This window comes from Pleurodeles waltl, chromosome 7, assembly GCF_031143425.1.
Source record: "Pleurodeles waltl isolate 20211129_DDA chromosome 7, aPleWal1.hap1.20221129, whole genome shotgun sequence".
Taxonomy (NCBI): domain Eukaryota; kingdom Metazoa; phylum Chordata; class Amphibia; order Caudata; family Salamandridae; genus Pleurodeles; species Pleurodeles waltl.
This window is the reverse complement of record NC_090446.1, coordinates 506,164,988-506,185,680: the sequence shown is the minus strand read 5'-3', so window position 1 is coordinate 506,185,680 and position 20,693 is coordinate 506,164,988. Positions and strand designations below refer to the sequence as shown.

Sequence of the window (20,693 nt, the reverse complement as noted above, 5' to 3'; positions counted from 1 at the left end):
ATCACAAATTGCATACCCATGTGTGAATGACAGATCCTGATATGTGGGTGGATCTTTGTACAACAACTTTATTTATTTTAATTCTCTTTCTTCTACAGAAAGCAATTCTTTTAAAAATGTTTTGGATTGCAGCAGTCATTTTTATTGTTATCAGCTCTCAAGTGAGAGTATCAAACCTATTGGCTTTGCTAATGCTTTTCATCAATTATTTTTTAGTTCTTTATCTAAAATATTTTTTCCTAAATTTTCTTTGTTCCTTATATTCTTATGTTTTTTTTAAACGTTGTTTTTTGAGTTGTTTGATTCTTCGACCTCAGAGGTCCTCCCTGGAAGTTTTGCTTTCCACACACACCAAAGGGGCAAGGCTCTTTTTGAAAGTCTTTTTTGTCCCTGCAAAGTTCCTTAAGAAGGTCTTTGAAAGAATATCTCTTAAAGTGTCCACTGGACAAAGTAGAGTAACACAGTGTGTCCCGAAATTGAGAGAGTAACCTGTGGGGCACTGGAAGGGGGGGGGGGGGGGGTGTATGTCAAAAAGAGGAAGACTGATAGCACTAGAAGTGAACAGATAGAAACATGTTAGTACTTTACAAAGGGGCAAAGATTGTAGCTCTTTCCACATATACATGATGAACCCTAGTTCAGTAGCCTCAGTGAGTATTCCTTTACCAAATTCGATCTACCTTATTCACACATGAATATTCAGCACCTCACTGGGTATCTGTTCCATACGGTGAGGTAGCAGTTCTTGTTTCCTCTTTAATTCTTATGGGTGTTTTCTTGTCAGGGTGTGCATATTCTTCTCCAATTGACTCTCTTTAAGCATGGCTTTTATATAGATTTTCAGTCATTCTTCGGTCATCTAAGATGGTTGTCATGTAAACGTGTTGATATGGGTAGTACAAAAAAACGGTACTAAGGTTTCATGTCCGGCACAGTCTCATTCTCTGGATACCAGCCAGAGCTATATAACATATGAACTCTCTGAAACTTTTGCACCCATATATATAGTCCATGAATTTTTCACAATGGCTTTCTGACACGATACATCACACTTTCGTTGTAGGCTTCAACACAAGTTATCTTCTTTATTTATAAGAATTAAAAACACTTTCATGGCCAACATGTGTTTAACAGCTTCTGCCGCTTCCTCTGGGCTGTAACACAGAAAACACCAGTATAACCAACCTAGAAGCCAAAAGGTGTTCATCAACATTACAGAATTCCACAATATTCTCTTGAAAACAATAACTTAAACACATATGTTAATCTATGCACCATAGTATGTTATACACATTGTACTTAGTTCACTTACCATTAAACATTGGATTGGTGCTTTAATTATTTTCATCCCCTCTTCTTTCCCATACCCGCTTCTCAAATAATGGGAAGACTCTTTCATATCTATAAGCACTTTGTCCCTGTTCAATAAGTGTGGTATTTGCAGCAAGCTCCTCTTCCTAGTTCACTGGGTCACCATCACAACCATTAGCACATAATCACCATAAGGCCTATATCCACCCATACCTGATAGATTCCTGACCTTCTGAATCTTGCCTCCCTGTTATGCTTTCGTTTCTCAGTCTTTGTAGATTCTGAAGAATCCAAACCCCACAATTAAACTCCACAATATACATCTCCCTTTCATGCTTCATTATCCTCAGTCAAATCAACTTAATTAACTTACATATTACTGTGTATATCAGCGTGTTAGTCCTAATACAACCACTTCACCATTCAAATTCCCCGATATCTTTCCAAGTTGTCAGTTCCACCTTTTTCTTCTTTGCCTATATATGTCAACACCAAGCAAAAATTCTTAACACTGCGCTCTATACACATCTGTTTTCCACACTTCACACTCTGCAACCTTCAGCATAGTGTGATAACTTCCATGCTTCCAACATATATCTCTCTCATGAGTGTCTTTCTAACCCCATGTTACGGGCTTCTGTCTTAAATACTCACCAGATTCTACTGTTCCTCTTACTCCCAATCAAACTCAAAAAAGAAAATTGGTGTCATACATTGATCTCACTCACTGTAATCCACTACACTGTTGTATTATTGACATTTCCAAGTCCACATTACTCAAGCTATATCTCTTTAAGGATACCTCTGTATGACTAATAAATTCCTCGTGGGAACTTCACATCAATTCCAATAAACCTTTTTTTTCAACCAATTTGCAAATTATATCCTCTTTTTAACCAAATTTCAAAGCATACTTTGTTACACAAAATAAAATTAGAATTCAACCAGCTCGGTCTGTGTATATCAACACCAAACAAAACTTCTTAACACTACACTCTATACACATCCATTTCCACACCTCACTCTCTGCAACTTTCAGCATAGTTTGATAAAATACTCACCTCAAACTCCCATGCTTCCAACATATATCTCTCTTATCAGTCCTTCAGATCCCATGATACTGCATCTCCTATAGTAACAAAACAAATCCTACTTTAAATCAAAGTCCCATCATCTAAATCTATCAGTTTCTCCCAACTGCAGTCATAAATACTCACCAAATTATACTGTTCTCTCACTTTCCCATCTTGATGTCGGCTGTCAAACCGGGCTCATTCCGAGCCTTCCTTAAAATACCTTTTTGCCCATTAGCAATCAATTTTAAACTCTCTAAATAGTGAACACTTGTTCTTTTTTGCTCAAACTACTAAGCTACAGTTTTACAACTGAAGGAAGTGGCCATCACCCCGCTTCCTGTCACCCAGTCAATCTAAAAAAAAAGCCCTGCTTGTTTCATACATGAATCTCCCTCTCTAATCAACTACAATAAAGCATTATTAACATTTTCAAGTCCACATCACTAATGCTATCCCTCGAACATTTACAAGTACACATCACTGAAACTGTCTCTCTTAAAGTATACCTCTGTATGTCTAACAAATTCCTCCTGGGGACTCCAGATCAATTGCAATAAACTTATTTTTAACGAAATTGCAGATCATATCCTCTTTTTAACGAGATTCAACACCTTACCTTTAACATAAAAAATAAAATTAATATTCATCTGTTTCTGCATCACCTCGCAACTTCAGGGATCAAACGCTGTATATCTGGTCCATATATCACACTCATTCCAGTCCATTACACTATTGTGTTTTAAACCTAACATCCCATATATTTGGTTATATCTCTTAAGCACAGCTCGATGAAACATTGATTTCTTCCTGGGAATTCCACATCAATTTGAATGTCCAAAATCTTAGAGCATAGTACAAATCATTCTAATGTCACACACTACTCTATGGCTCAGTCTCATTCAAAAATAACTAAAACTAAGACCGCCCTCTCTCTGATGCTGACCCCACCTAACTATACGTAACATATTTTCATTTTCTAAACAGTCTAATAAGTTAATCCACATCTGCTCCCTACTATTAATTAAATACTTCACAACTTAACATTCACTTTCCTCCAACTTCCCCTCCATCATATGGGATCAAACAAACACCATATATATTTGTTAAACTTTCTCTTCACCACTGCTCTAATGTATCCAGAGCACTTTGACTTCCAAATCAATCTCATATTATTTTTCACATACATCATACTGCTATTGCATTCCTCCAAAGAGATAGACACAAATTCCATACCCCCTACTCCTATACCCAAATAGTAGACTTCACAGATTTGCCAGTAGTAATAGTAGTTGCTCACAGGAGAGTCCAGCAACTCTGGAAGCATTGAGGGCAGCCTCAATGAAGATGACCTCCTGTTAGCTAGGATGGTCAAAAGATTGGCTTTGGAAAGACAGATCCTAGCCATAGAAAGGGAAAGGCAAGAGACGGGCCTAAGTCCCATCAATGGTGGCAGCAACATAAATAGGGTCAGAGATTCTCCTGACATGTTGAAAATCCTAAAAGGGATTGTAACTAAATATGAAGATGGTGATGACATCACCAAATGGTTCACAGCTTTGGAGAGGGCTTGTGCAACCAGAAAAGTAAACAGATCTCACTGGGGTGCTCTCCTTTGGGAAATGTTCACTGGAAAGTGTAGGGATAGACACCTCACACTCTCTGGAAAAGATGCAGAATCCTATGACCTCATGAAGGCTACCCTGATTGAAGGCTTTGGATTCTCAACTGAGGAGTACAGGATTAGGTTCAGGGGGGCTCAAAAATCCTCGAGCCAGACCTGCGTTGATTTTGTTGACTACTCAGTTAAAACACTGGATGGTTGGATTCATGGCAGTGGTGTAAATGATTATGATGGGCTGTACAATTTATTTGTGAAAGAACACCTGTTAAGTAATTGTTCCAATGATAAACTGCATCAGCATCTGATAGACCTAGGACCAATTTCTCCCCAAGAATTGGGAAAGAAGGCGGACCATTGGGTCAAGACTAGGGTGACCAAGACTTCCACAGGGGGTGACCAAAAGAAAGGGGTCACAAAGACTCCCCAGGGGAAGAGTGTTGAGACATCCAAGGGAAAAAGTAAAGAGTCTTCTATAGGGCCCTAAAAACCTGCTCAGGAGGGAGGGTCCAAAGCCTCTTCACAATCCAATTTTGGGTACAAGGGTAAAAACTTTGATCCCAGAAAGGCCTGGTGTCGTAGCTGTAATCAGCAGGGACACCAAACTGGAGACAAGGTCTGTCCCAAGAAATGTTCCACTTCTAACTCTACTCCAGCTAACACTGGAATGGCCAGTCTCCAAGTGGGATCAACAGTGTGCCCAGAGCAAATCAGGGTTCACACTGAAGCTACACTAGTCTCTGAGGGTGGGGTGGACTTAGCTACACTGGCTGCCTGGCCCCCTAATATGCAAAAATACAGGCAGCAACTCTTAATTAATGGGACAAGTGTAGAAGGCCTGAGGGATAAAGGTGCCAGTGTCACCATGGTAACAGAGAAACTGGTTTCCCCTGGTCAATACCTGGCTGGGCAAACTTATCCAGTCACCAACACTGACAATCAGACTAAAGTACATCCCATGGCTATGGTAACTTTAGAGTGGGGAGGGGGTCAATGGCCTGAAACAGGTGGTGGTCTCCTCAAATATCCCTGTAGACTGTTTGCTTGGAAATTACCTGGAGTCCTCAGCATGGGCTGAGGTAGATCTCAAAACCCATGCAGCCATGCTGGGTATCCCTGAACTGGTGTGTGTCAAGACAAGGGCACAGTGCAAGGCTCAGGGTGAAAAAGTGGTGTTGGAGCCTGGAAAAAGGGCCCAACCCTCCAATAGAAAAGGAAAGAAGACTGGGGAACCAGCTTCAACACAACAAGAGAAAGAGAACCTCTCTTCCCAGGAAGAAGTTCTGCCCTCTGAGGGAACTGAGCCCATGGAGTTAGAACCTTATCAGGTTGAGCTCCTAGGCCCAGGGGGACCCACAAGGGAACAGTTGTGTAAGGGGCAAGAAACATGTCCCTCTCTTGAAGGCCTTAGGCAGCAAGCTGCTGAAGAGTCCAAAGGAAAAATCACTGGAACACATAGAGTCTATTGGGAAGATGGACTCCTGTACACTGAGGCAAGAGATCCCAAACCTGGTGCCACTAGGAGAGTGGTAGTGCCTCAGGAGTTTAGGAAGTTAATTCTAACCTTAGCTCATGATGTTCCACTTACTGGGCATTTGGGACAGACAAAGACTTGGGAGAGGTTAGTCAACCATTTCTATTGGCCCAACATGTCCCAGAAAGTAAAGGGGTTTTGTGTCTCCTGTGCCACCTGTCAAGCCAGTGGTAAGACAGGTGGACACCCAAAGGCCCCCCTCATTCCACTTCCAGTGGTGGGGGTCCCCTTTGAAAGAGTGGGTGTGGACATAGTGGGTCCACTAGAACCTCCCACAGCCTCAGGGAACCAATACATACTAGTAGTAGTGGATCATGCTACTAGATACCCTGAAGCAATTTCCCTTAGGTCCACTACTGCCCTTGCAGTAGCCAAAGCACTCATTGGTATTTTTAACAGAGTGGGATTTCCTAAGGAGTTGGTGTCTGACAGGGGTACCAACTTCATGTCAGCATACCTGAAGCATATGTGGAATGAGTGTAGGGTGACTTACAAATTCACCACACCATACCATCCACAAACCAATGGTCTTGTAGAAAGGTTTAACAAGACTTTAAAAGGCATGATCATGGGGCTCCCTGAAAAACTCAAAAGGAGATGGGATGTCCTCTTGTTATGTCTGCTTTTCGCCTACAGGGAGGTGCCTCAGAAGGGACTAGGGTTTTCCCCCTTTGAACTTCTGTTTGGCCATCCTGTAAGGGGACCACTAGCTCTTGTAAAAGAAGGCTGGGAGAGACCTCTTCATGAGCCTAAACAAGATATAGTGGACTATGTACTAGGCCTACGTTCAAGGATGGCAGAGTACATGGAAAAGGCAAGCAAAAACCTTGAGGCCAGCCAACAACTCCAGAAGATGTGGTATGAACAAAAGGCTGCTATGGTTGAGTTTCAGCCAGGGTAGAAAGTCTGGGTTCTGGAGCCTGTGGCTCCCAGGGCACTTCAGGACAGATGGAGTGGCCCTTACCCAGTGCTAGAAAGAAAGAGTCAGGTCACCTACCTGGTAGACCTAGGCACTAGCAGGACCCCCAAAAGGGTGATCCATGTGAACCGCCTCAAACTCTTTCATGACAGGGCAGATGTGAATCTGTTGATGGTAACAGATGAGGACCAGGAAGCTGAGAGTGAACCTCTCCCTGATCTCCTCTCCACAGCCCCTAAAGATGGCTCAGTTGATGGAGTGATCTATTCAGACACTCTCTGGCTAACAGCAATCTGACTGTAGGAAGGTCCTACAACAGTTTGCTGAGCTCTTTTCCCTAACCCCTGGTCCGACACACCTGTGTACCCATGATGTGGACACAGGAGACAGCATGCCTGTCAAAAACAACATTTTCAGACAGTCTGACCAAGTTAAGGAAAGCATCAAACTGGAAGTCCACAAGATGCTGGAATTGGGAGTCATTGAGCACTCTGACAGCCCCTGGGCTAGCCCAGTGGTCTTAGGGCCAGATGTAGCAAGGCATTAGCGCCTCGCAAACGTTGAAAAACGCAGTTTGCGAGGTGCTAATGCCCGCACGCGATGCAGAAACGCATTTTGCGAGTCGGAACCGACTCGCAAAATGCATTTCCGGCTCGCAAATAGGAAGGGGTGTTCCCTTCCTATTTGCGACTCGCACCGCGATGTAAGTTGTTTTGCGACCGCGAAAGCGGTCGCAAATCAACTCGCAATTACCATCCACTTGAAGTGGATGGTAACTCATTCGCAAACGGGAAGGGGTCCCCATGGGACCCCTTCCCCTTTGTGAATGATCACAAAAGTATTTTTTCAGAGCAAACCGAGACAAAAGGTTTCGGTATTTTTTCTATGTGCAGCTCGTTTTCCTTTAAGGAAAATGGGCTGCAGATAGAGAAAAAAAAACTGCTTTATTTAAAAGCAGTCACGGACATGGTGGTCTGCTGTTTCCAGCAGGCCACCATCCCCACGAGTGCCCAGACTCGCTATGGGGTTGCAAATTGCGACCCACCTCATTAATATTAATGAGGTGGGTCTTTGCGACCCCATAGCGAGTCGCAGAAGGTGTCTGAGACACCTTTCTGCATAGCAAATTGCGAGTTGCAATTTGCGAATCGGAAGAACTCGCAAATTGCAACTCGCAATTTGCTTTCTTCCTACATCTGGCCCTTAGTCCCCAAACCTCACACCAAAGATGGAAAGAGAGAGATGAGGTTTTGTGTGGACTACAGAGGACTTAATTCTGTGACCAAGACAGATGGCCATCCCATTCCAAGGGCAGATGAATTAATTGACAAACTAGGTGCTGCCAGATACTTAAGTACCTTTAACTTTACAGCAGGGTACTGGCAAATCAAAATGGCACCAGGAGCAAAAGAAAAGACAGCATTCTCCACACCTGATGGGCACTATCAGTTTACTGTTATGCCCTTTGGTTTAAAGAATGCCCCTGCCACCTTCCAAAGGTTGGTGAATCAAGTCCTTGCTGGCTTGGAGTCCTTTAGTGTAGCTTATCTTGACGATATTGCTGTCTTTAGCTCCAGCTGGCAGGATCACCTGGTCCACCTGAAAAAGGTTTTGAAGGCCCTGCAAGCAGCAGGCCTCCCTATCAAGGCATCCAAATGTCAGATAGGGCAGGGAACTGTGGTTTACTTGGGACACCTTGTAGGTGGAGGCCAAGTTCAGCCACTCCAGCCCAAGATCCAGACTATTCTGGACTGGGCAGCTCCAAAAACCCAGACTCAAGTCAGGGCATTCCTTGGCTTGACTGGGTACTACAGGAGGTTTATGAAGGGATATGGATCAATAGTGACACCCCTCACAGAACTTACCTCCAAGAAAATGCCCAAGAAGGTAAACTGGACTGTAGAATGCCAACAGGCCTTTGACACCCTGAAACAAGCTATGTGCACAGGACCAGTTCTAAAAGCTCCAGATTACTCCAAGCAGTTCATTGTGCAGACTGATGCCTCTGAACATGGGATAGGGGCAGTTTTGTCCCAGACAAATGATGATTGCCTTGACCAGCCTGTTGCTTTCATTAGCAGGAGGTTACTCCCCAGGGAGCAGAGTTGGAGTGCCATTGAGAGTGAGGCCTTTGCTGTGGTTTGGTCCCTGAAGAAGCTGAGACCATACCTCTTTGGTACTCACTTTGTAGTTCAAACTGACCACAGACCTCTCAGATGGCTAATGCAAATGAAAGGTGAAAATCCAAAACTGCTGAGGTGGTCCATCTCCCTACAGGAAATGGACTTTTTTAGTGGAACACAGACCTGGGACTGCCCATGCCAATGCAGATGGCCTTTCCAGGTTCTTCCACTTAGAAAATGAAGACTCTCTTGGGAAAGGTTAGTCTCAGCCTCTTTCATTTTGGGGGGGGGGGGTTGTGTAAGGAAATGCCTCCTTGGCATGGTTACCCCCTGACTTTCTGCCTTTGCTGATGCCAAGTTATGATTTGAAAGTGTGCTGAGGCCTCTTAACCAGGCCCCAGCACCAGTGTTCTTTCCCTAACCTGTACCTTTGTTTCCACAATTGGCACACCCTGGCATCCAGGTAAGTCCCTTGTAACTGGTACCCCTGGTACCAAGGGCCCTGATGCCAGGGAAGGTCTCTAAGGGCTGCAGCATGTCTTACGCCACCCTGGAGACCCCTCACTCAGCACTGACACACTGCTTGCCAGCTTGTGTGTGCTGATGGGGAGAAAATGACTAAGTCAACATGGCACTCCACTCAGGGTGCCATGCCAACCTCACACTGCCTATGGCATAGATAAGGCACCCCTCTAGCAGGCCTTTCAGCCCTAAGGCAGGGTGCACTATACCATAGGTGAGGGCATAGGTGCATGAGCACTATGCCCCTACAGTGTCTAAGCAAAACCTTAGACATTGTAAGTGCAGGGTAGCCATAAGAGTATATGGTCTGGGAGTCTGTCATACACGAACTCCACAGCACCATAATAGCTACACTGAAAACTGGGAAGTTGAAAACTGGGAAGTTTGGTATCAAACTTATCAGCACAATAAATGCACACTGATGCCAGTGTACATTTTATTGTGAAATATGCCCCAGAGGGCATCTTAGAGATGCCCCCTGAAAACATACCCGACTTCCAGTGTGGGCTGACTAGTTTTACCAGCCTGCCACACACCAGACATGTTGTTGGCCACATGGGGAGAGTGCCTTTGTCACTCTGTGGCTAGTAACAAAGACTTTACTGGGTGGAGGTGCTTCTCACTTCCCCCTGCAGGAACTGTAACACCTGGCGGTGAGCCTCAATGGCTCACCCCCTTTGTTACAGCGCCCCAGGGCACTCCAGCTAGTGGAGATGCCCGCCCCCTCCGGCCATGGGCACACTTTTGGCGGCAAGGCTGGAGGAGATAATGAGAAAAACAAGGAGGAGTCACTGGCCAGTCAGGACAACCCCTAAGGTGTCCTGAGCTGAGGTGACTCTGACATTTAGAAATCCTCCATCTTGCAGATGGAGGATTCCCCCAATAGGATTAGGGATGTGCCCCCCTCCCCTCAGGGAGGAGGCACAAAGAGGGTGTAGCCACCCTCAGGGTTAGTAGCCACTGGCTACTAACCCTCCAGACCTAAACACACCCCTAAATGGAGTATTTAGGGGCCCCCAGAACCTAGCAAGATAGATTCCTGCAACCAAATACGAAGAAGGACTGCTGACCTGAAAGCCCTGCAGAGAAGACGGAGACACCAACTGCTTTGGCCCCAGCCCTACTGGCCTGTCTCCCCACTTCAAGAAAAACTGCAGCATGGATGCGTTCCCCAGGTTCCAGCGACCTCTGAAACCTCAGAGGACTACCCTGCATCTAAAAGGACCAAGAACTCAAGAGGACAGCGGCTCTGCTCCAAAGAAGAAACATCTTTGTAACAAAGAAGCAACTTTTAAAGACCACACGTTTCCCGCCAGAAGCGTGAGACTTTGCACTCTGCACCCGACGCCCCTGGCTCGACCTGCGGAGAACCAACACTACAGGGAGGACTCCCCGGCGACTGCGACCCTGTGAGTAGCCAGAGTTGACCCCCCTGAGCCCCCCCAGCGACGCCTGCAGAGGGAATCCAGAGGCTCCCCCTGACCGCAACTGCCTGCTTCAAAGAACCCGACGCCTGGTAAAGACACTGCACCCGCAGCCCCCAGGACCTGAAGGATCCGACCTCCAGTGCAGGAGCGACCCCCAGGTGGCCCTTTCCCTTTCCTAGGTGGTGGCTACCCCGAGGAGCCCCCCCCTTGCCTGCCTGCTTCGCTGAAGAGACCCCTGGGTCTCCCATTGAAACCTATTGCAAACCCGATGCCTGTTTGCACTCTGGACCCGGCCACCCCCGTGCCGCTGAGGGTGTACTTTTTGTGCAGACTGGTGTCCCCCCCGGTGCCCTACAAAACCCCCCTGGTCTGCCCTCCGAAGTCGCGGGTACTTACCTGCTGGCAGACTGGAACCGGGGCACCCCCTTCTCCATTGAAGCCTATGGGTTTTGGGCACCACTTTGACCTCTGCACCTGACCGGCCCTGAGCTGCTGGTGTGGTAACTTTGGGGTTGCTCTGAACCCCCAACGGTGGGCTACCTTGGACCCAACTTTGAACCCTGTAGGTGGTTAACTTACCTGCAAAACTAACAAACACTTACCTCCCCCAGGAACTGTTGAAAATTGCACTGTCTAGTTTTAAAATAGCTTATTGCCATTTGTGTGAAAACTGTATATGCTATTTTGCTAATTCAAAGTTCCTAAAGTACCTAAGTGAAATACCTTTCATTTGAAGTATTACTTGTAAATCTTGAACCTGTGGTTCTTAAAATAAACTAAGAAAGATATTTTTCTTTACAAAAACCTTTTGGCCTGGAATTGTCTGAGTGTGTGTTCCTCATTTATTGCCTGTGTGTGTGTACAACAAATGCTTAACACTACCCTCTGATAAGCCTACTGCTCGACCACACTACCACAAAATAAAGCATTAGAATTATCTCTTTTTGCCCTTTGCCACTATCTTACCTCTAAGGGGAACCCTTGGACTCTGTGCATGCTATTTCTTACTTTGAAATAGTGCATACAGAGCCAACTTCCTACACTGAACTACATCCTTAAAATGGCCTGCTGTTGTCCACATAGTAGCCATTCACATTAACATTGTTTTATTCATCATTATGCTCCCTTTCAAATGATAGACACATTGTTCATCGGTTTCCATCACCACACTAATATGTTTTATTTCCGAATCTGTGGCTAGTGATATGAAAAAATAATACTAGTCCATGAATGATGGACACCATGAATGTACAACCCATTAGCTAAGTATTATATTGTGCAGTCTAGTTGTTTAACTGCACTTGCAGCCTTAAAATGGCTGCTTGAGTCCACACTCTAGCCATTTTATCAGTGCTCTGAAACAGAGCCACAGGATCGCATTTTGCATTCCAATTGATCAGAGCCCTCTTCAAAGTTAAATCGTAAGCAATTTGATGCTACTTCCTTGACCCTGAAGGTTTTCACTTGATAAAATTCCTACTAACTGTTGCTCTTCCTCAAACTATTATTGTTACTTTTCATGCTTCAATATCAAGGATTGTGGTGAGCTCAAATGCAAAATAAATCCAATTGTAATTACTATGTGCATTTTTCTGCCACTTCAAAGACAGATGATATAAAAATGGTTTGCTGATACAACAGTAAACGAGATGTACAATTGTTTGTTTTACACTTTAGCACTTTTGTGATGTCACACTAACAAGCTATATTGTTTGGATTTAGAACAGATGGTTTAGGTGATCAGAGTGCCACACTTTTTGGTTTTGTGATGGTTCACTTGTACCTCAAAATGGATGTAACACAGATTTTATTTTAACTTCAGTTTCCCGAGGCATTTGCCAAAGTTTGTGTTTGCTCTCTCTTAAATTCGTTAGTGAAATCTATGACGTATTTTGTTTCTAAGCATTATCCTGAGGATGGTCTCGCATAATATTTATTCAAGAGACAGAAAAGTCGACATCTGTCCACTACTTGCCTCTTTGAAATCAGCTGATTCGGTCACAGTTGAACGACTTTCTTGTAAAAGTGGCCAGCAGTACCTTTGGCCCTCTCTGTAGATTCGATGGGGGCAGCTTTGGGTCATTGGTGTGTTGGATGCTGAAATTTATGTAGCCCATCATTTCTATGTGTATCTTCTGTTTGACCCTTTTCAGTAAAAATCATTTGTTTACATGTATGCGCCCGGTCTTGAATTATTTTCTTTATCACTTTGATGCTCAGTAGTGAGAGATAGCTCTATGTATATATTGTTGCTCAAATTTATTTATATATAGGGTTTGAATGATCTCCTTGTCAGTCTTTTGTTATTTAGCTTTAAAATGTAAGCATCTTACTTTACGCTAGTGTTTCCATCCAGGACTGGGAATAGGCAGGAAGTTGTGGAGAGGAAGGATAGGTCTTGTTCATGAACGACATAGGTACAGTGGAAACTAAACAAATACTGACTTTCTAGCTGTAAACAGGATGGGAAATGAGATCTGCTTGGGTCTGGGTCCATTCTAAATTATTAATTGACTGAGACGAAGAGACAGACACACGAGTGTTATCGGAGTCTTCATTCTTGATCTTTACACCCCCAACTAAATAAAAGTGACCGCTCTCTTGTTTTTTATTTTATTGCTGTCATTAACCCCAAGGATAAATATAAGAGCAATATGTTAAGACTCTGAAATGTGTAGCCTGTGGCTTAAGGTTTAAGTGATTAATACAAGATATGTAGAGTGGCTTTTGATCGAGATGGATTAAAGACTAGCTTTGTTATTTTTTTAATGGAATTGTGTATTTTTATTATCAAATGTATTATTTCTATAACATAGATTGTTCTGTTTGTCTTTGTAATGGCAATCCATTCCAGAGCTCATACCCTGACTCCACAAATCTGCGATCGCCATAGCACTTAAACTTGGTTTGGGAGACCATAACAAAGCAATAATAGTCTACAGAATGGAGCTGCCTTCTGGATTTGATATGGGGGGGATAGGTAGGAGTGTTCCATCTCATGTAGGCTTACAATGTCAGGATTTTAAACTGCCTTCTGTCCCTTATTGCTAACCCACTACTGGACCTCTTATAAGGCAAGACAAGATTAGTTTCATGGAGTGCAAAGATTAAATGCTGCTGCTTAATTTTGCACCCACAGAAGTCGAGCTAATTTAGTTTGCAGTAGGCCTCTATGTAGAGTATTTCCATCACCTAGCATAAAAATAATCAGTGCTATTACCACTACCATAAGACATTGTATAAAACACCCATCCATGACAATACCATTGAGTTGGAGACGGAGGGAATGAAGACAAAGGAAGCAGATATATAGTTTGGCCACAAATGATGACACGTATGATTACCTATGTTTTAGCTGCATTGGTTTCAAACATTCTGTTCCAAGCCAGCCAGCAGTCTTATTTAAACTTAGCCACTCAGTGGTGTCCGCTCGACCCCTTATCAGCATGTGTATTTCTGATGGACTCTTCTAATTGCATATTTCTCACTTTAGAATACTCCCCGAGGCCAGACTGGATCCAGAAACTTTCCATAGCTATTCAGTCATGCACTGCTGTGTGGTGACATTTGGCTCAGTGCTTGACTCCACACCGTCCCTTAAGTGACAATGCATAACCACATGCAAGCATCACCCCTGCACGCTGATGTCTGTTTTTTTACTTCCTGCACCTTTTCACAAGGATCTGGCCCCTTGCTTCCAACTTTGTCGGTTTCTCTGATGAGTTTTCAAATAATTCTCCAGTATACTAGGGACAATGGCTCCCATTTAGATCGACAGGGTTCAGGTTATACCTAGACTGCAGGAAGCATAGGTCAGTCATGGACTCACACAAGGTGTGCCTTTGGTTTCTGGGCTCGAAACATGCTCCAAGTCATGCGATAACTGTACCCTCATGTACATAACGACGATTCAAGACTGGGAGGTAAAGCTGTTTGTCCCACCGAATACAAGAAAAAGTATTGCTGTTCCAAATCACAAGCATGGACCCGGCTCAAGGTCATTCCCCCAGCCACTTTACTTCATGCTCAAAATCTTTCAGCAAGTCCAAGTCCAAATGCAAACAAAAGAAAGTAAATTGGAACTCGAGCCATCCTAAGGCTAAAGAGAAGGCACCAGCGTGTTACAATGGCATTCACACCCCTTCGAGGTTTCCCGATGTGGAAAATGCTGCTCAGTTGATTCCGACACACCCTGAATTTTCCAGGCCGTCAATGACCACGCAGTTGATCGAGATCTTCAAGGAGGCTGTGCTGCAAATTCTTGGTCCACTTCTGACGCCCTCTGGCAGATCTACCACTAGTGCCATCTGCCCCCTCAAGACCCATCATGGGGCCCATACTGACTCTGCCATAGATGTCTATTCAGGCCCTAAGGTGCACCCTGATCCCTACAACCATTACACCACTTCTGGCACTGTAATTAGATCTGGTGCCAATGTTGGACCCTGAACCGACTTTGGCTCGAGCCCAGCGAATGTGATGCTGTGAAATTACAAAAGCACAATTGGTTGTCATGCATCCCGCAACCCACTGCCTCTTCCATTTAACACCTACTAGCAGAGGCTCCATTATCTGTTTGGCTGTGACTCTAAACCTATGCCAGTGCAGCAGTACCCCAGGATATGAATGACGTTGATGGGGATGACTTGCACCCCCATTCACTATACTGAGGATGCCCAATGTATTGAGTTGCAATATGCCAGTGGGTTTGACACTTCGTCAGAGACCAAGCTTGACTTTCCACTTAAGTCATCATTGGAAGAGAGTGCCTCATTTGCAGTGGTGTTTCGGAGGGCAGCTGAGGAACTAGAATTAAAACTGCCCTCCACTGAGACCAAACAAATGTTCTAACAGATACTACAGCCAGAGACAGCTAGTCATGAGCCCTGGCTTTCTTTTAATGCTACCCTTACTGATATATTATTGGCCACTTTTTCGAAGCCTTGTTTTTGACTAACTGAGATTAAAGAGTGGACTGGACTGGACTCCACAGGCCAGAGTCTGGTGAGCCAAATTTTCTCACCAAGAAGCCCTCTCCAGAGAGCCTTACCATTCAGACCTTAAGCAGTAAGGTGAATTCTAACTCATTTCCCAGCACTCCTCTAGACAGAGAATCCAAGAGTATTGAGGCTTTTGACAAGCATGGTTTCTTTCACCAGTCTAGCATTGCAATAAGTAAATGCTGTGTTTTATTGCCGGGTTGTACAAGCCTCCCTTATGGGTATGTCCTTTGTTGGGTCCTGTCTTCTTGGCAAAAAGACAGATTGAGCATTGGAGCACTTTTTGGCTCAACTTTTTTGTAATAATATTTTAAGCCCATATTTTCATCACATAAGTACATCAGAGTCCTTCTCAGGTAGTGACTGCTACACATCTTTGCCCTAAGTGTTGAGCAACCCCAACTGTAAAAGGATATCACTGTCCCCCTTCGCCCCCCACACCCAAGGCAATCTACACATCGAACTGAGATTGTTTTATCTCCCATAGAGCCTTTAGATCCTGTCCTCCATTTCTAAGGTGCCTCCTGTTAGTCACAGTGTTACACTTATGTGTTCCTTCCGGGCGCACAGTGTTTGAGAATTGAAACACACTCATATCTGGTTCAAGGAATCTCTTTGAATTTGGTTGACAAGTCTTTTAGAGATGGTTGCCACATTTTTACTAATTGTTCCCACTTCCCTTCCAGATACATAGTAGTTTTCTCTATCCCAATTAACTCTCAGATTTTATGTAATGATGCACTAAAAGTTGATGTTTCGGCTATACACTATTTGCTGAGCACGACTTATTTAGCTGCACATAACAACAGAGTTATTAATCATCTCCTCATCGATTTCACAGGTATGTTACTATATCTGACACCCTTAGAATAATGTAGGCCGGCAACCTTATCTCTCAAGTGTTGCACACAAGATCTAGTTTGTCCAGAATCTCTACCCAAAATCTTAGCAGCTTTGGGCAGTTCCACAGTAAATGAAGTAAGATATCTGGGTTCCTGCAGCATCTCCAGCAGGCGGCGCCACACACCCTGTTCAACAGATGTGTATAGCCCAGGGTATAGTAACAATATTCTGCAATCTTATCCAGGATTTTATTAACTGCTGTACTGGACCCAGTAGTCTCTGCCATATCAACTACCTCCTTCCACTCCCTGTTGATCACAGTTTCTTCCCCAAATCTGCCTCCCATTGTTTCTGTCCTGACGTTTTATTCTGGGGTGACTCTACTCTTAGGAATTGATTGGTTTCAGACAGTACACCTTTCTCCCCTTCTGTAGACAATAACCATCGCTCAATGGAAGTCTTCTCCCTGACGGTTTTGATGGTCGTGTAGGTGCTCTGTCTCAGGAATCCCATATTCTTGTTTGACTTGCTTAAAAGATTTGAGCCCCTCTGAGTTCTATAGGTCTCCCACCAGTTTGCATCCCATATTTTGCAAGATTGTAGATTGCCCTGCTCCATATGCTGGAGTGAAGTCTGGCTTACCGAAGGTTGATGTGAGTAATGATGGGAAAGATGACCACTCTTTCTTCACCAACACTGCATCCTGTGCTTCCAGTGTCTCAGTAGTGACCGGCAGCAGATGTAATCCCCCGGCCTAGATCCTTTGGGTGGCAGACCACTTCCAGATGTTGTCCCCCACAGCAGCCTGATCTGTGAAGCACTAGTATTTCACACTATATCCCCATTCCATTCCAGCAAGTAACTCAGCTGTACTGCACAATAGTAGTCCACAATACACGATAGCCCCACCTCTTTCTCCCTCAGATGGCCGTAAGAGGTGTGTTATACGACTCTTGGCTTCTTCCCCCCCTTATATAAAGCTAATAATGCCTTTCTGTATTCCTTCCAGGACCTCATGTGGGGGTCGCACTGGCAAATCTTGGGCTAACTATAAAAACCTGAGGATGGCTACCATATTCACTGCAGCCATCTGTCCAAACCAGGAGAGTCCACCCTTATGCCTTGTCTGAAAGATGGCTTTCAGGATGCGTAGCAGGTCTTCACAATTTACCTATATGGTTTTCTCAGCAGACATGAAGGGTCTTACCCCGAGGTAAGTAATAAACATGCAGTCCCAGGCCAATGGAAAGCACTCCTGGAGTGCTTATTGTTGTGCTAAGAGGAGATTTAGAATCAGAATCTGCGAGTTTTGTAAATTGAGCTTGAAGCCAGAGATTCAATTGTATCTAGCCATTACCTTCACCAAGGGAGGCAGACTCGTGACTGGGCCTGTCAGAGTTAATAGCACATCACCAGTATAAAGACACACTTTGTGTTTGTGGCCATCCATTTTGGAAACTCTTATTTTTTGCAGCGTGAATTTTTCTGGATTCACATGCTGTGCATTATTCTGCCATCTAGGGATTGGTACTGGAATTCATCATTATCTTGTAGTCTTGTAGATTGTTGTTTTTTGCTGTGCATCGAGTGCACCTCCATTTGGTGTCCCATGTGACATCGTCCTCCTTCCTCTGCATGCTCCCACCTTTTGTCGCCATCTTCAGATTATTTTTCTGCCATTAGGTCTGGAAGCTGGCTGAAGGATCTCCAACACAGAGCAGAAGTTTAGGAAGAACATTTCTAGAAATTGACTAAACGTTCATCAGAATCGTTACCATCACTGACTGAGAAATTCAGGACGACGATTCGGAGAAGAAGTTTTCAATTTCGGAAGAAGTTTTGAAAATGCCTGTTCTGGGAGCTCCCTGAAGGACCTGGATGGAGAAGACACCTTTCCAGTTTTTCCAGACCTGCCGCCACATGTTCTCATTGAAGAATAAGCACCCGGTCTGCAACCTCTGTCTTTCCATCAAACATCGGAGTGAGGACTGCAACGCCTGCTCAGCCTTCACAGCAAAGACGCTGAGGGCAAGGGAGAGATGGAGACAGGCACATCACAGCATGCAGAACGAGCAGACAACCCTGAGGGACCTAGGCATCTCCAGTGAGGAGGAAGATACTGTTGCCAAAGTAGCAGTGGGAGAGACTTCAGACACAGAAGTAAAAAACATTGATGTCAAGGAACAGGTGGCGAAAAAGAAAAAAGATGCAGTAAAAGATCCAGATTGTCTAAAAAAAATCATCTGAATCGCCAAAATCTGACTGGAAGCCATCAAAGAAAGCCTCAGCATTGAAACACTCGTGGACCGCAGGCAAGGAGCCCCACAGATCACTCGAGTGGAGGAAGGACTCCAGTGGAGGAAAAACTCCAGAGGAACCCAAGGTGTTAAAGGACATACTGGAAAAAAGATACCTCAACGTTGAAAAAGACAGGTCAAGCTTGACTATTGATAAATCGTCAAAAGAATCTTCGACACCCAAAAGAATGACTGAATCTTGAACCCGAAATATCCACATTTCTGCAAAAGAAGGAGTTTGATGAGTTTGAGGGGATTCAGGATCTCGAATAAAAACTTTGACGCCGAAGTAGACTACTGAGAAAGAGGTTGAAGATTACCCATTCCTGTTCACTCCTGAACCTTAAGAACAGGGGGAAGAGCTCTTTTATGAAGAAGAAGATAAGGAACAAGCAGGAATGTATCAGGGTTTGGAGGAATCTGAAAACATTGAGCCGCAATTGCAAGACCTCAAAACAGATTCACCTGAGGAGGGTGCCTAGAGTTGTATGTTAATGCCTTTGCCTCTGGATCATATTGGAATGTATAATCAGGTCATCAAGCACACAGCTGCCAAGTTTGGTGTACAGCCAAAAGAGGACAAGCTACAGTCATATTTCTTGCTCGAAACATTGCTGCCCAGTCAGGCAAGAAGTCAGTTTCTACCTATGCTCCCTAGTATCCTCAACCAGAGTAAAGGGGCATTCAAGGAGCCAGCCACTTGGAGAGCAGTAACTCCAAGGGCTGAAAAGAAATACAAATACTCCTTAAGAGACCCAGCATACATCAAGAGCACTGTCCCTTCGGATTCGATAATCACATCTACAGCCAAAAAAAGAGACAACATTCCCTCAACCTCCGGCCCACCGCTGGATAAAGAAAACAAAAGAATGCACCTCATGGGTCACAGATTTCAACGCAGTGCTGCCAACCAGTGGAGAATTGCAAATTCAAATGCGTTATTAAACAGACAAGCACACCAGCCCTGAGAGGAGATGGGAGAACTTGTGAAGCACCTCCCTGAGCAGTATCGAAAGAGGGCAGAACATCTAGTTGAAAGTGGCAAAATCATTGCCAATACCTGTTTAAAAAATGGCATGGAATGTGGCAGTCACATCAAGCCGCCAGATGATGATAGCCGTCACACTGAGGCGCCATCCCTAGTTGACATTTCAGGGTTCAAGCCAACACAATTAAATTTGGATATTGCATAGAACTTATCAAATTCCTGCCAACAGGAGTACCAAACAAAAGTCCATTCCAGAGAAGAAACAGCTCAACTCCTCAAAGAGTTATAAAATTTACTGGACAAACAAGCAATCGAACAGGTCCCGAAACAAGAAATCAACAAAGGAAATTACTCAAAATGTTTCCTAATCCCAAAGGTGGACAGATACCTGCATTCATTCCTAGGTCTCAGGTTCATCAACACATTTTTTTAAACTAAAACATTGAAGATGACACCCATCATACCACAGTTACAGCAAGATTACATAGCAACAATAGACTTAAAAGATGCTTACTTCCACTATTTGTACATTCCACTGAACGCAAACCACAGGAAATACTTATGATTTGTGGTGAAAAAAAACATAGTCCACAGTACTGGCATTTGGCATAACATCAGCACCATTAGTGTTTACAGAGTGTCTGGAGGCAGCAGCAACACACTTAAAAGTAACAGAATACATGCATACCCTTACCTCGACAATTGGTTAATAAGAGCAAACTCATACATGAAGTGAAAACAGGACAGTCAGGAAGTAATAAAGACCATTTGCACACTAGGTGCCTCCTTTAATATGGAGAAGTCCTCTCCGGAACAAAAGAACGTTTTTTTGGGAGCAGGAATCAACTACATTCTAGGGTACCACAACAAGAAGAGGACGCAATCCCTACTGATGGAGATTCAGTGCTATCGCAAGGGGCAAGCTCTGACAGCGAGGACAGTGGGGAAACTTCTAGGGAAGATGGCACCCTGTATCTGTTTAGTTCCATATGCAAGACTTCACATGAGACCAGTACATGAATGGCTTAAAAACCA

General features: G+C 44.2%; 1 long non-coding RNA gene across 6 annotated transcripts in view; it reads right to left on the bottom strand.

Moving 5' to 3' along the window:
- Nucleotides 1-1,065: 1,065 nt before the first annotated feature.
- Nucleotides 1,066-20,693, bottom strand: part of LOC138304278 (uncharacterized) — a 133,806-nt gene continuing 114,178 nt past the window's right edge. For 4 of the 6 annotated variants that reach the window (XR_011205534.1, XR_011205529.1, XR_011205532.1 and 1 more), the window contains 2 exons: nucleotides 2,373-2,440; nucleotides 1,066-1,154 (listed from right to left, as the gene is read on the bottom strand). This is a non-coding gene — a long non-coding RNA (uncharacterized lncRNA). Of the gene's footprint in view, nucleotides 1,155-1,965; nucleotides 1,999-2,372; nucleotides 2,441-20,693 lie in introns of all 6 variants that reach the window. The other 2 variants (XR_011205531.1, XR_011205533.1) reach the window with 1 other exon arrangement.